We start from the raw sequence: 15,107 nt of genomic DNA, 5'->3' as shown, positions 1-15,107 counted from the left end.
CCAAACACCAAATCCAAACATCCAATCCATGTCTTCGACATAACCAAATGATCTCCAAATGATAACAAGTTATCATCACTATCGGTGAACCATATAACCTGTCCGTGAACACATAATCCATCAGTGAACCAACAATGTAGAACTCCATGAAGACAAGTGTTGACATCAATGACAAAATCAATGCAACACATGACTAAGTCATCCATAATACCAACAAAAATCATAAATCAAAAGTTCAATAATATAAATGCTCAAATAAATATTAATTCACAAAATAACATTAATAAATAATAAGCCTCAATAATAAAATCACACAATTATAATTAAATATCAGGACCATACATTAAATTAATTTTAATATTATTAAAATATTTAAATCAATTAATTATTAATGAATTAATAATCTCAACTCCACAAGGCAACTTGACATAGGGTTGAACAACATACCACATGACGCTAACAAGATGACTCGAGTTAAGACACTAAACTGATAGGGTACCAACTTAAGCCTAGAGTGTGTAATGGGAACTCATGTCACCTCTGATCAACTTGCCATTGGGATTGAAGACATGCTCAGACCTGGGAGACCAGCTGGATTCAATGTCTGGTAACTCCAATCCTGAAACCACCAATAATCACAAGACAACATATACATTGCATATATCTCAAAATAGTTAGACAAGTGAAAGAGAATCGTGACATCATATCATGCTCATGACAAGTGGTATGACATCATCTTTATCATGAATGCAGCAGTAAGGTAACCACAATAGTCATAACAACATTTCATCCAATATAACATGAAAAGGGGTTAGCACTAGCATGATATCCTTATATCATCATAAGCAATATAAACCATACATGAATAATGAGTGCATATAGATCACCAAATATAAGTCCATCCATCATAATAATCTAGGATATACCATCATCCACATAAATCATAATGCATTACATGTCAATATAGAATGTCTAGCATCAACTATAAGCATCTAAGATATAAATAGATCCATAAGTATCAATCAAAACATCATCAAAGAGTCTAGGCAAGTTTATCGATGCACAAAAGAAAGATGGATCAGGGAAGGGCACTACAAGTGCATTCATTAAAAATAGTAACATTTTTAAGGAATTCTATGGAACATTTGATAAATCCTATAGTGCATACATGAATTGTTATAGCGCTTGTACTTTAGCGAATTTGAGACAGAGAGTATCGGGAGAGGTCTATGGAAAAATTAGAAAACATATTCAGATACCCTTTTTCATAGAGATTCCATTGCAAAAACCATACATCCAAAATAGGATCATTATTAGAGATATTTTTCAACCTACCATACATTACATACATACAAACTAACCTTAGGCAAAAATTAGAATTATTTTAGTGCTTTTGAGATCTACATTATCATAACTTGGTTAGTTCCATTATCAGGATTTCATCATCCTTCAACCTAGGAGGTAAACTAGTATCAAATCTTGGAAAGGTTAGTCACCATTATAGTGAGATCTATTATCTCTAATTAGACTTTCTTTGTATCACTATTTCTAAGTAGTCCAATATTATAATTTCAAAACACAAGATCACAATAATACTCTAGATATCTTGGTTAATTATTTTTCATCCAATATTCACCAAGCATTCATCCAACTTCCATAAAAGTATTCATCCAAAACAAACATAAACTTCCTACCTTAGAATCACTTTATTGACATTTCAAAAAATCTTGTATGGTTGAAACAAGAAGACAAAGGGAAATTAGGGAAACTATGGAGTTCTTTACAAAGGGAAAGGGTCCTAAATATGATTCGATAGATATCTTTGGTGAGACTTCAATGATATTGTATGACAACGATAATGATTATGAGACCTCTAGTGCTATAGATCAAGAACATTTTCTTAAGGTTGCACAAGATCCTAAATTTCATAAGCTTATGGGCAAGGTTATGGAGAAGGATAGGGAGAAATATTTCCTTCAACTTGCACAACAAGGTGTAAAACTCCCATCCAATTTCGATCTCTCAAAGTTGAAAGCAACAACTAAAAAATGAAACAAATACCAACACAAACACGAATGAGACCACAAATGAGAACACAAATGATGGTATAAACCAAGCCAGTTCAAATACAAGAACTAGGAGCAATAAGGAGAAGAATCCTCTAGTGAATCCTTTAAGCACACGTGTACAACAAAATCAAGACTTACAACAACAAATTGCCAAGATACAATTAGGATCTTCACCAAAGCAATATTCACTTGAAGATATATCTCCATACAAATTTGACAAAAGCTTGGTAATGTTACCCTTTCCCCCTAATTTGAAGTTCCAAAGTTTGACAAATATAAGGGGAAAAGGTGGCCCACATGATCACATCAGAGAGTTTTATGTTGCATGCATGGAAATCACACATAATGAGACATACCTAATGCAACTCTTTCCAAAAAATTTAGGTGGTCAAGCTATAGAATGGTTCTATCATTTACCACAAAGAATTAAATCATTTGATGAACTAGTAGAAAAATTTATCACTCATTTCTCCTACAATATTGAGAATGAGGTTTCAATGTTAGACCTTTGCAAAAGTAAACAAAGAAATGGAGAATATTTCACTAGTTTCTTACAAAGGTGGAGACAACTCGTTGTAGCGTCGTAAATTGTACGCACTTGCTAGGGTGGTGCAATTTCACACCTAGTTTAGCACCCGCCTTGGCGCATTTTGCATTTTGCATTGCATTTTCCCTTTAGCACTTAATTAATTAAATTAATTAGGTCTAAGGTTCTATTTTATCATCTCCCATATCATAAAGTTGGGCCCTTTTCATTAAAGTGTGCCCCTTTCATTTTATTCCTCTAATACATCATTTAATCAAAAACCCTAATTAGGTCCTATTTTGAACTTGGGGGCTTGATTTTGGGGGTCAAAACATCTCGAAATCAGCTGTAACTTCGAGATTCTCTCTAAAATCATCATATCCGACGACCCTGAAAATTTGGTGAAAAGTTGTCGGGACCATGGCGCCTGGAGTGCACATGGTCCCGGACATTTTTCCCGAAATTTTAGGAGCATGATCCAATCATAAAATAAAGCTTAACCCCAAGAAATTGGCGAGAGATTCAATCTCTAGGTTGGCCTAAAGGTGAAATTAAGACCTAGGGTTTCATATATAAGAGCTCTCTTTCTTCATTTGAAAGGATCCGATTTTTTATTTCAGGACCTCATATGCAGCGAAAGAGCAGATCTTTGAAGACTTCAACAACATTCAACATCCATCTATTAAGCATTCATCAATTTCATTCATCCATTTAGGGCTTTGAAGGCATTGAAGAGAAATAAGGGATCACCGACTGAAGATTGGCTTGTACCCCTCCCTTGGGGTTGGGTATGATTTCATGTTGTTTTCATGTCTTTGCATAAGCTTCAACATATCATTTGTATTCATGCTTTAGATCACTTTGCATCTTGATTTGGAGCATTTACATTATCATTTACAAGCAATTAGGGTTTACTTTCTAGGTTGCTCTAGCTTGCTTACTTTCATTTTAGGATCTTGCACACACACAAGATCTGCACACACTACTTTTACAATACAACTTGGCTATTCATGGAGGTGGAAATCATCAAAGTGGGGGTTTTGACTAAGGCAAAACCCTATATAGCCGCCCAAAACACCTTTTCAGATATAAGTGCAGATTTTGGGATTCGGATGACGCCGCAAGTTGCAGATCCGACGGAAGCAGATTGAGACGGAACAACACACCAAATTGCAAAGAAAAAGACCAGGACAGGGGCGTGGGGCACCCTGGTCCTACCAGGACAGGGGCGCTGGGTGCCTTGGTCCTTCTGTCAGATAGCAGTTTCAGCATTTTTCTGACAGCTTTTCAGGTTGCAAAACAACAGTTTCAGGTGCAGAATCAGGACAGTGGCGGCCACGCCCCCGTCCCGAACATCTCCACTCAGATTTTAACCCCAAGTACACATCTGCATTCTCCTTTTATCCTTGTGTTTATAGCTTTTCATCACTTAATCTCAATCTTGCAATCTTGTTACTGGTTCATACTTGCACTCTAGGGCTAGTAGTTGAACTTGCATCATTTTATCTATCATTTGCAACAAAGGAATAGAAATCCTAATAGGTAGCCCGTGGCTCTCTCTTCCACAAAAATAAGTAGCCAATTGTGTGATACCTCTAGGCTCTTTCGTATTCCACAAGTGTGTGATTGAAAGTGAGATTAGGGCATGTTTGCTTAGTGTCACTTTTTCCCCCACACATTTTGGTGAACCCGACGTGAATTCCAATCTTCTCTAATTCTGATTTATGTTTTCAAATTTGAGTGTTTATGCTATTTCAAATTCAAATTTGTATTTACAAGTTTTAATTTCTTGCAAGATTCAAAAAAAATTAGAGGAAATTTTTGCTAAAAACCTTAATTTTTCAATTCAAAGTTGAACTTGTGGATAGCTTAATTGGGATCAATAATTTCAAATCTGATTTAGGAACTCATTTGAATCATAAATTTAATTTTCTAAATCTACATTCTAAGTGCTTGCATTGGTTAAAATTGAACATTTCCCTCTATTTTGCATGTGTTATCATTTGAAAGAGGAAAATAGTTGTCATGATGCATTCATTTGATAATGGGTTAGCTTCCCTTGTTTCAATTTTTCCTTCTCCTAAAGAACCTCCCCCCATCTATAACAACATTTTAGTGCCTAAAAGAGTTGCTTCCAATCCCTTTGAGACTCTCCCATGCTCTAAGGATGAAGACTTTAAGAGTGATCTTGACAACTCTCCTAAAATGTGCCCTTCCTATTTAGCCATCCTAGAGGAAGAGAATGATATCATAAACACCTTTCTTAATGTTACTTCATCTTCCCTACATGATGCCTCTCTAAGTGAAAAGGCATTGATGGATATTGACTTATTTTCTCCTAAAGTTGGTCCTTCCAATGGGGGCATGTTAGTGCAACAAGAGGTTATGAACACTTCTTTCAAAGATCTCCTTCCTAAGCATGAATCTTTGGAGAAATATGTTCATGTTCCTCCTAAAAAACACTCCCTTCATGAGGATCCTTTTGTGCAAGAAGATGACATTATCCCTACATTTCCTAGTGATGGCATTTCCTTTTCCAACAAAATTCCCACTAGAGATGATGAATTAATGATAAATGCTTACCCTTCTCCTAAAGTTTGTCTTACCCATAAGCATCCCTTAGAGAAAGAAGATGAAATAATAAGCAATTTCCTTAATTCTCTCTCCCCTAAAGATCATATTGAACATATTTTGAGGAAAGAGGATGATTTTAACACATCTATTGATCCTCTCCCTCCTAAGGATGAGGAATTAATAAACAATGTTATCTCCTCTCCCGAAATTGACAATACTTCAAACATTCCTTTCAACCACTTCACTATTTGGGATGAACCATTAGAAGAAGGTGTAGATCATTCTCTACCTCATGAGAGAACCCTAGCCAAAGGGGATGAAATCAAGATTGAAAACTCCCTTGATAGTTTCTCACCTTCCTTGAATCTCAATTATTCTCCCTCTAAAAATAAAGCATCTCCCTCTCCTCAACTTGGTTCTACTCATAAGGATACCCTAGTTCAAAGCAAGATGGTTAACATCTCTTTCAAATATCTCCATCTCAAAAGTGAGATTTTAGAGAGTAATGTTGATCCTTCTCTTAGAGAGTTTATTCCCCATGTAGATCCTTTGATGATAGAGGATGATATGACCTTTCCTAGTATTACTCTTCCTACTGGAACATCAATGCCTACCTCTTGTCTCTCTCCTAAAATTGATTTAATCCGTGATAAGATTTTAGTGCAAGAGAAAACTATCAATAATTCTTCCAACACTTTTGTTCATTCCTCTAAACCATGCTCAATCAATTTGATGCGTGTGAATGAAACACCTAACAAACCTCTCTTCACTGTCCAAGGTGCTTGTCCTTCTCAAAATTCTCAACCTTTAAATAAGCCTATCTTAGTGGTGCAAGGTGGTTATGCTAATGATTCTTTTTGCACTCCTAAGAAACCTATTATTACTGTGCAAGGAGGTTATTCTACTAAGAGCCCTTATGAGTATGCTAAGCAACTGACTAGAGAGAGTTATAATGCGGTTGCTCATACCTATAATACTAGAAACAATAGGCAACCTAATCCTCCTCTAGTTATCCCAACTTCACTTCCTCCTTCCCAACCTATTCTTCCTCAAGTTCCTCATATTTCACAAATGCTTAGTAAGGACTATGATCTTATAGAACAACTTAAAGCTACCCCTGCTAAGATATCCCTTTGGGATTTGATCCAAACTTCTTCCGGTCATCATGGAATGTTACAAGATGCCTTGAAAGATTTGAATGTTCCTCCACCTAATACATCTAGTAATATAGTGTCTTTGGTTAACTCTGTGATGAATCCTAAAGCTCAAATTGTGTTTACTCAAGATGAGTTGCCTACTAGTGAAATTCAACATCAATATGATCCCTTGATGATTGTGGTTATCATAAATGACACTGCTATAAGACGAACACTGGTAGATAATGGCTCTGGCCTTAATGTGTGTAGCATTAATCTATTGCATAAGATGAATGTGGATACATCCCTTATTGAGCCTGACTCTCATCCCATTCGAGGCTTTGATAATGTGGCTAAGTCTTCATTAGGTATTATCACCTTACCCATCATAGTGGGACCTGTTACTTTGCCTACTCCTATCCATGTTATGTCGGGAAATCTAACATACAACTTGTTATTAGGGAGGCCTTGGATTCACAGTATGCAAGCTGTTCCCTCTACATTGCATAGACAAGTTAAATTTATTTATAACAATAAAACATATACCTTGATAGGTGATACTAATCTTCAGGCTTGTTTGCAAACAGCTACTTCCAAAGGGAGTTCTTCTAAGCCTTCCTCTTCTAGTGATGACTCGTTAAACAAGATACCTATGGATGAATCATCACCCTCTGATAATCAAAATTCTTTGGATGAGTCTGAAGTTCCTGAAGAAGATTCTTCTCAACTTGAATCTACACATGAAAAGGCTTTTGATCCTGAGAAGGTTCTCACAGAAGACGATTGGGGATCTCTTGATTTTAATCCCACCTTTGTAGGTGAGTATAGGGTTCCTCCTAGAGAACTTAAAGTTAAAAAGAAGGAAGAAACTAGAGATCAATCAGTCTTACCTGAACCTATGAGCAATAATTTTGTGGCTGCTTCTCAAACTTCTTCTCCTCACACCTCTAATTCTGAAAAATTTGATTCTTTGTCTTATGAAAAACCACCTTTTCTTTCTGAAATGGCTAATCGTTATGGTCGTGGTTTTCACATTTTGGCTAAGAGTGGCTATAGTGGAAATGGTTGTGGCTCAAATGAACAAGGAATTAAAGTTCCTTTAGAACATAACATGCATGAATATTCATTTGGACTTGGATATAACCTTTCTAAGCTCACCAAAGCATCTAAAAGACCATCTCTCAATGTGAATTCTATATTTAGTGGTGATGATGATCTCACTTCAACTAAATCATTTTCTACTTCTATCAACTCTCATTTCCCTCATAAGGAAATCTTGGCGATGAACAAATCTCTTTATGAATCCCCTCAAATTTCCAAATTCACTTATGAATCTTTATCTCCTATTCATCATAAATTCCTTTCCTCCAGGGATAAGGCTCTAATTAATTACACTCATCCCTCTTCTAAGATTTCTTGTGACTTTTCTTCTGCAATTTTTGTCATTTTATACATGTTTTTGATCTCACTTATAGTTGAGCATTCAGCATGTCATATTCAAATACCTCATTTAGTTTATCATGTCTTTAAATAACATTAATGGCTATTATGTTGCTCATCATTATGTGACATTGGTAGCTCATTTACTGGGAGCTCATTGTCATTCATGATGGTACAATTCCAAGTGCAATCATATTTTTGAAGCAACATAATAGCCTAATTTTTCTATGTTATCTCTTGTTCCTATGGGGTAATAATGTGGAAATATTGATCATCTTTTCTTTAGAATCCTCTTTCCCTAGATATGGGAGAAGATGTGTATTCTCTTTCTTACCTTACCCACTTCTTGTGAGGAGCATTTTACATACACTAATGTCTTGCTTGCATGAACTCATGTGAGTATGTAGTACATTTTGTTTATGTCTAAATCTCTCCCTAGAAGATTTTGTAAGTCCTTCTCATTATCCTTATCCTTGGGAGGCAATGATCTTTTCTTATTTTTATCTAAGGATCCACTTTTTCCTATTTTGTGGATGGTGTGAACTTTATTACTTGATGTTATTCCTTGTATGCATTTGTTGTTGTTTTTTCAAGGATTCTCTCTTACAAGAGGTGTAAGTCCTTGACTACAACCTCTTTTGCAGTTGGTAAAATACATCCATAATGAATTCACTCTCCCAATTGGGTTAAAAAGAGCATCATCCTTCATTAAGAATCACTTTCACCTCGCAAAAGAAGGAAGTATTGCATTCTTATTCTCTTCTTTGTCTTATTCTAGAAGATGTTATATTTGTCTAAGATAATTCCTCTCACGGATAGGTGTCTTTTGTACAAAGATCTCTTCTCCTCTAAGGATCTCCTTTACACATACTACAAGATATCCCTTTTCAACTATCTTATCCTTGCTTAAAGAGTGCAAAACTCTCTTGCTTGGATCTATGACATTGTTGCATTTTTGGGGTATCTTCTTTTGTGATGAAGGTAGGTATCCTTGTTCTACTTTGCTTATGACATAAACATTACACTTTTTGAGCAATGGGTCATTCTCGGAACCAAAGCACAGACTCTTAGAGCAAGATGTCTCCATTTTTCTTTTATGCAAGGTGATTATTCTCAGAACCAGAGCACAGACTCTTAGAGCGAGATGTCACGCTTTTTTACTATACATATACAGGTTGTAGCATACTCGGGCATAGACTCCTATGAGGTGCTTCTAACCTCACTTACACACACATGCACGAGGTTGAGTGGAACTAGCGGCATAAGGCTAGACTTTCTCACTCTCCTCCCTTACATGGATCACCTAGATAGACTCTAGGGGCTAGTTTTCCATGTCCTTTTTCCCATGGATCACCTAGACAAGATCTAGGGGTGAGAAGTCCATGTTTTCTCTCTCACTATTCTTCTCATGGATCACCACTGTGTGTATTCATGCTTTTTTTCTTTCTTCTCCTCTCTTTGCATTTTGTTTCCATTTACATCCTTCATCTTGTGTTAGAGAACTCCCAAATCCTCACACTCTTTGTTGTGTTGGAATTGAGATTTAGTCCTCTTTCTTACCAAATGATTCTCCATTAGTTTTTGATCTCATATCAAATCTTCTTGTGAGCATTTGTCATCAATATTCTTTAACAATTCGAAGTGGTAAACATGATACCCTATTTCAACTCACTAAAATTAGCAAGCCAAAACAGGGGGGGCATATAGCTACCCTCGAATTTTTATCACCTTCCTTAGTAAGCATTAGGTGATTTTGTGATCTAACGTGTGTTTTGTAGGGTGCGGTTCCTAACTGTGTACTGCAGATACCGCTGGGGGCTTCGTTCAACAGACTTATGGATATATCCTTTTTCAAATAATGTTTACTTTTCTGTACTTTAGCTTGCATATGAACGTAGTGTTCATATGACCACTAAAGTGGGGGCTAAATGTAGCGTTGTAAATTGTACGCACTTGCTAGGGTGGTACAATTTCACACCTAGTTTAGCACCCACCTTGGCGCATTTTGCATTTTGCATTGCATTTTCCCTTTAGCACTTAATTAATTAAATTAATTAGGTCTAAGGTTCTATTTTATCATCTCCCATATCATAAAGTTGGGCCCTTTTCATTAAAGTGTGCCCCTTTCATTTTATTCCTCTAATACATCATTTAATCAAAAACCCTAATTAGGTCCTATTTTGAACTTGGGGGCTTGATTTCGGGGGTCAAAACACTCGAAGTCAGCTGTAACTTTGAGATTCTCTCTAAAATCATCATATCCGACGACCCTGAAAATTTGTTGAAAAGTTGTCGAGACCATGGCGCCCGGAGTGCACATGGTCCCGGACATTTTTCCCAAAATTTTAGGAGCATGATCCAATCATAAAATAAAGCTTAACCCCAAGAAATTGGCAGGAGATTCAATCTCTAGGTCGGCCTAAAGGTGAAATTAAGACCTAGGGTTTCATATATAAGAGCTCTCTTTCTTCATTTGAAAGGATCCGATTTTTTATTTCAGGACCTCATATGCGGCGAAAGAGCAGATCTTTGAAGACTTCAACAACATTCAACATCCATCTATCAAGCATTCATCAATTTCATTCATCCATTTAGCGCTTTGAAGGCATTGAAGAGAAATAAGGGATCACCGACTGAAGATTGGCTTGTACCCCTCCCTTGGGGTTGGGTATGATTTCATATTGTTTTCATGTCTTTGCATAAGCTTCAACATATCATTTGTATTCATGCTTTAGATCACTTTGCATCTTGATTTGGAGCATTTACATTATCATTTACAAGCAATTAGGGTTTACTTTCTAGGTTGCTCTAGCTTGCTTACTTTCATTTTAGGATCTTGCACACACACAAGATCTGCACACACTACTTTTACAATACAACTTGGCTATTCGTGGAGGTGGAAATCACCAAAGCGGGGGTTTTGACTAAGGCAAAACCCTATATAGCCACCCAAAACACCTTTTCAGATATAAGTGCAGATTTTGGGATTCGGACGACGCCGCAAGTTGCAGATCCGACGGAAGCAGACTGAGATGGAACAACACACCAAATTGCAGAGAAAAAAACCAGGACAGGGGTGTGGGGTGCCCTGGTCCTGCCAAGATAGGGGTGCTGGGCACCTTGGTCCCTGGGACAGGGGCGCTGGGCGCCCTGGTCCTTTTGTCAGACAGCAGTTTCAGCATTTTTCTGACAGCTTTTCAGGTTGCAAAACAACAGTTTCAGGTGCAGAATCAGGACAGTGGCGCCCATGCCCCCGTCCCTAACATCTCCTCTCAGATTTTAACCCCAAGTACACATCTGCATTCTCCTTTTATCCTTGTGTTTACAACTTTTCATCACTTAATCTCAATCTTGCAATCTTGTTACTGGTTCATACTTGCACTCTAGGGCTAGTAGTTGAACTTACATCATTTTATCTATCATTTGCAACAAAGGAATAGAAATCCTAATAGGTAGCCCGTGGCTCTCTCTTCCACAAAAATAAGTAGCCAATTGTGTGATACCTCTAGGCTCTTTCGTATTCCACAAGTGTGTGATTGAAAGTGAGATTAGGGCGTGTTTGCTTAGTGTCACTTTTTCCCCCACACACTCGTCAACAAATGTCCATGTGACATTCCAAAATAGAAAAAGATAGAGATATTTATACACAACTTGAATGTTGAATTGAGTTACCAATTACAACTTCAATGTCCACCTACCTTTGCAAAGGTTAATTGATAAAGGACTTCTCATAGAGAACGCATTGATAGAAAAGGGACAAATTAAAATTTATAAGGATAATGCCAATCCAAGCAACAACAATGATAAATCAATATTTTGGACCAAGAACAAAAACATTATGAATTATGGTGTTGTAGATGCACAAAATCTCAAGCCAAAACAACCCATCTTCAATTTATTGGGTCCACAAAATAACACAAATAATCAAAACAACAAAAACAACAATGCACCTAAATGTAGAGCTCCATATACTCCTCACAGAAAGTTTACACCATTGGGTGAACCACTTGAAACTACTTTGGGGAAGCTCATTTCAAACAACATTATAACATTACCCAAAGTGAGAGATTACGAACCAAAAGTTAAACCCGCATGGTGGAATGGTCAAGATTATTGCAAGTTTAATAAGAGAAAAGGACATACAACCAATGATTGTCAAAGACTGAAAAATACCATTCAAGATTTGATTGACAAGGGTGATATATCAGTTGATGAACATAAATATAATGAGGAACATGTGGCATTCAAGGATCCTCTTCCAAATTATGAAAAGGGAATTCCCTCAAAGTCAAGCAAAAACATCGTCAATTACACAAATGCATCTTATGACTATGTCATTAATCACATATTTGAAAGTGTTTCTTATGAAAATGTGATTACCATTAAGAGCAAACCCGATTGTAATGTGACTATACGTCAAGGAAAAGTCACCCTTCAAGGAGTGCCACCTAAGCCATCTTCCATGGCTAATTGTAGTGGTGAAAAATTAGGGTTTCCATAAACCTAATAGATCTAGCCACAAATTGGCAAGGATAAGGACTGAGAATTATATTAGATTTACTAGGGATTTAAGATTGAATTGCCCTCTTTTGAGTTGAATTACATGAAAATGTTGAAATTAGAGTAAATCTACTAGAAATTGACATAAAAATACATAAATAGTGAGCTATAGTCATCGAATTGAGCCACGAACCTAGATTTGAGTATTGTAATAGGATTCAGATATGTTTCCAAAAGGAGCTCCTGATTTGTCGGGACTAGTGTGACGGTCACTTTGCTCCTCTGCACTTTTCTCACTCCAATGAGGGATTGATTTATCTCTATAAATAAAGATTATCTTGAAGATCACGGCTCTATAACTACTTCCTACACATAGAAAGAAGGGGACATAGGTTAGGATTAAGGGTTTGCCTAAGTCAAACCCCAGTTTTGGAATTAACCATAAAATAGAAATGAAATATGATTGAATTGGAGTAAAGAAAATGTTCTCCTTTTGAGGGAGATGCTGAGTAATGATTGAAAACACAAATTCTATACCTCCTTGTGAAGTTTTGTTTTTCTCCACAATGAATTAGGGTTTCATGAATTTTTCGATAACATAGAACATGAATGTCAACTCCAATGCTTGAATCTTGACTTTATCTTTGCTCTAATGCTTGAAGGAAGACTGATTGCTTTCTTTCTTGAACTTGAATACTTGATTGCTTGAATTGGTTGATCAATATTATTTTCGAATGGATAAATGAGAGGCGTAGACCTCCTTTTACACTTTCCCACCAAACAATAATTTAATTTTACTACATGGGCTAGTACAAAGCTAGAATTCTTGGTCAAATCACATGACCGTTAAGGAGTCCTAATAGGGAGGACTAGTTGTGCTAGGTACTCTGGTCCTGAGGGGACTAGGGCACCACGTCGTGGTCCTGCCCAATCAGAGACCAAATTTGAGGAGCAAGATGATGCAAAGTAAAAATGGTGATAAATATGCATAGAAAGAGAAAAATTGGGTCTCATTCAGGCCTTGGAGAATGAATGCTAAAGTGAGGGCCCAAATGCGGACAAAATTACAAGGGAGAACAATTTAGGACACTACATTTAGCCCCCACTTTAGTAGGAGTATGAGACTAAGCATACTCTCGGTAAAGTACAAAGGTTTGCATTGAAAGGATTTTATCAAGCTTCTAAGGAGGCAAGACACACCAAGCCCCTAGTTGACTTTAGGTATCTCAAAACTTCCAAAATCCAGATAAAAGGGACATCATAAGAGAAAGAGAGAGAAAAGAGAACTGTGACTACTTAGCCTAGTAAGGTTCACTTACCATGAGTCATGAAAAAAAATACCAAAATTACTAAGCAAAAGGATAAGTTTACAAAGTAACTTGAGTATCAAAATGTGAAAAGAGAGAAACATTGAGCAGAGTGTATTCTCCCATGTTAAAGTGATTGCATACACCACAACAGGATCAATAGCTTTAAGGTAGTATACATTCATCCAAAAGAGAAGCACGTTATCACAATGATATGCCCCCAAGAGAGAACAAATCAAAGGATAACGATCACAAAACACAAAACACAAAAGAGTTCTACTTAACTCTAGGGTCAATATGCTCTTATAATAAATAATGTATATCATGTATATATTTGCATTGAATTGTCCTCATCTTCCAAATAAAGTAGAACCACAATGGAAGAAGGGCACATGTGTATTTTGAGTCGACATGGGAGATACCAGAAGAGATCTCAATGCTTTGCATCATCTTCAAGTAGACAACACTAAGGACAACAAATAGAAGAATTGAGAAACAAATAGAAGAAGGTTATGAACAAGCAAGAGAGGAGAGGGAGAGAGAATCTACGACACGAATGAAGCTAATCAAGAAATTCATTTGTCTCCTAATCTTTCTCAACAATGTTTTGGCAAGGTGGACAATATGCAAGAGGAGCCACTTATAGCATGGTAAATGGAGCTACCCCAAGTTCCAAACATGGACCATGCTCTAATGATGGATCACTTTGTCTGTTACTGGGAGATAGGATTAATTCTTTTAAAAATTATTTAGATAAATTATTGTCAACATCATATTCACATTCATCACTTGAATCATTTTTAGCATGAACATCATTTTCATCCATCTCTTCATCAAGATTAATAAAAATAGGATCCTTAATTGGAATAGAACATGAACCATCATTTTTCTTTAGCATTTTATGTCTTAGAGATTTAGGTTGAACTTCCTCCCTAGGGTTAGGCAAAGGCTAGACAAATGGGATTGTGTTAACATTTAGAGTCTTTGGGGATTAAATGGGTTGAGAGTCAAGTTCACAAGCCCTAGCACGATGTCTCTGTCGGAATTCTTTTGCATGATGGTTTCTTTTAGTTTTAGCTAAAGGTTGTGAAGGTTTAGGGTCAATAGGAATAGACTTATTCTCTTCCTTTAAAGAAATATGCAAGGGAGAGGGTTTTTTAGGGTGAAAGATAGGATATATTGGGTGCTTCCCTTTACAAGATGTAGGAGGAATGAGCACAACATATAAAGGATGAATAGATGGTGTAGGAAGGAGAACATGTCCATCATGAGAAGGAGGAATGGGATTAGGATATATAGGCTTACATATAGATAAGATCATCTCATTATTCCATCTTTGATAAGATTGAAAAAGAGCATCACTTTGAGGCTTAAGAGGTTCAAATTGTTTAGACCAAAAGTAATCAATATTAACATCTCCACACCTCACCATGGGTTGGTACATGCTATGATTAATTGTTATGATTTTTTCATTAAGTGGGAATTTCAGACACTTATGAATGGTAGAAGGGATTTCTTTCATGGAAGAGATCCAAGGATGCCCCCACTTCACATG

Source organism: Cryptomeria japonica, chromosome 9, assembly GCF_030272615.1.
Source record: "Cryptomeria japonica chromosome 9, Sugi_1.0, whole genome shotgun sequence".
Lineage (NCBI taxonomy): Eukaryota > Viridiplantae > Streptophyta > Pinopsida > Cupressales > Cupressaceae > Cryptomeria > Cryptomeria japonica.
Note: the sequence above shows the minus strand (reverse complement) of the source record.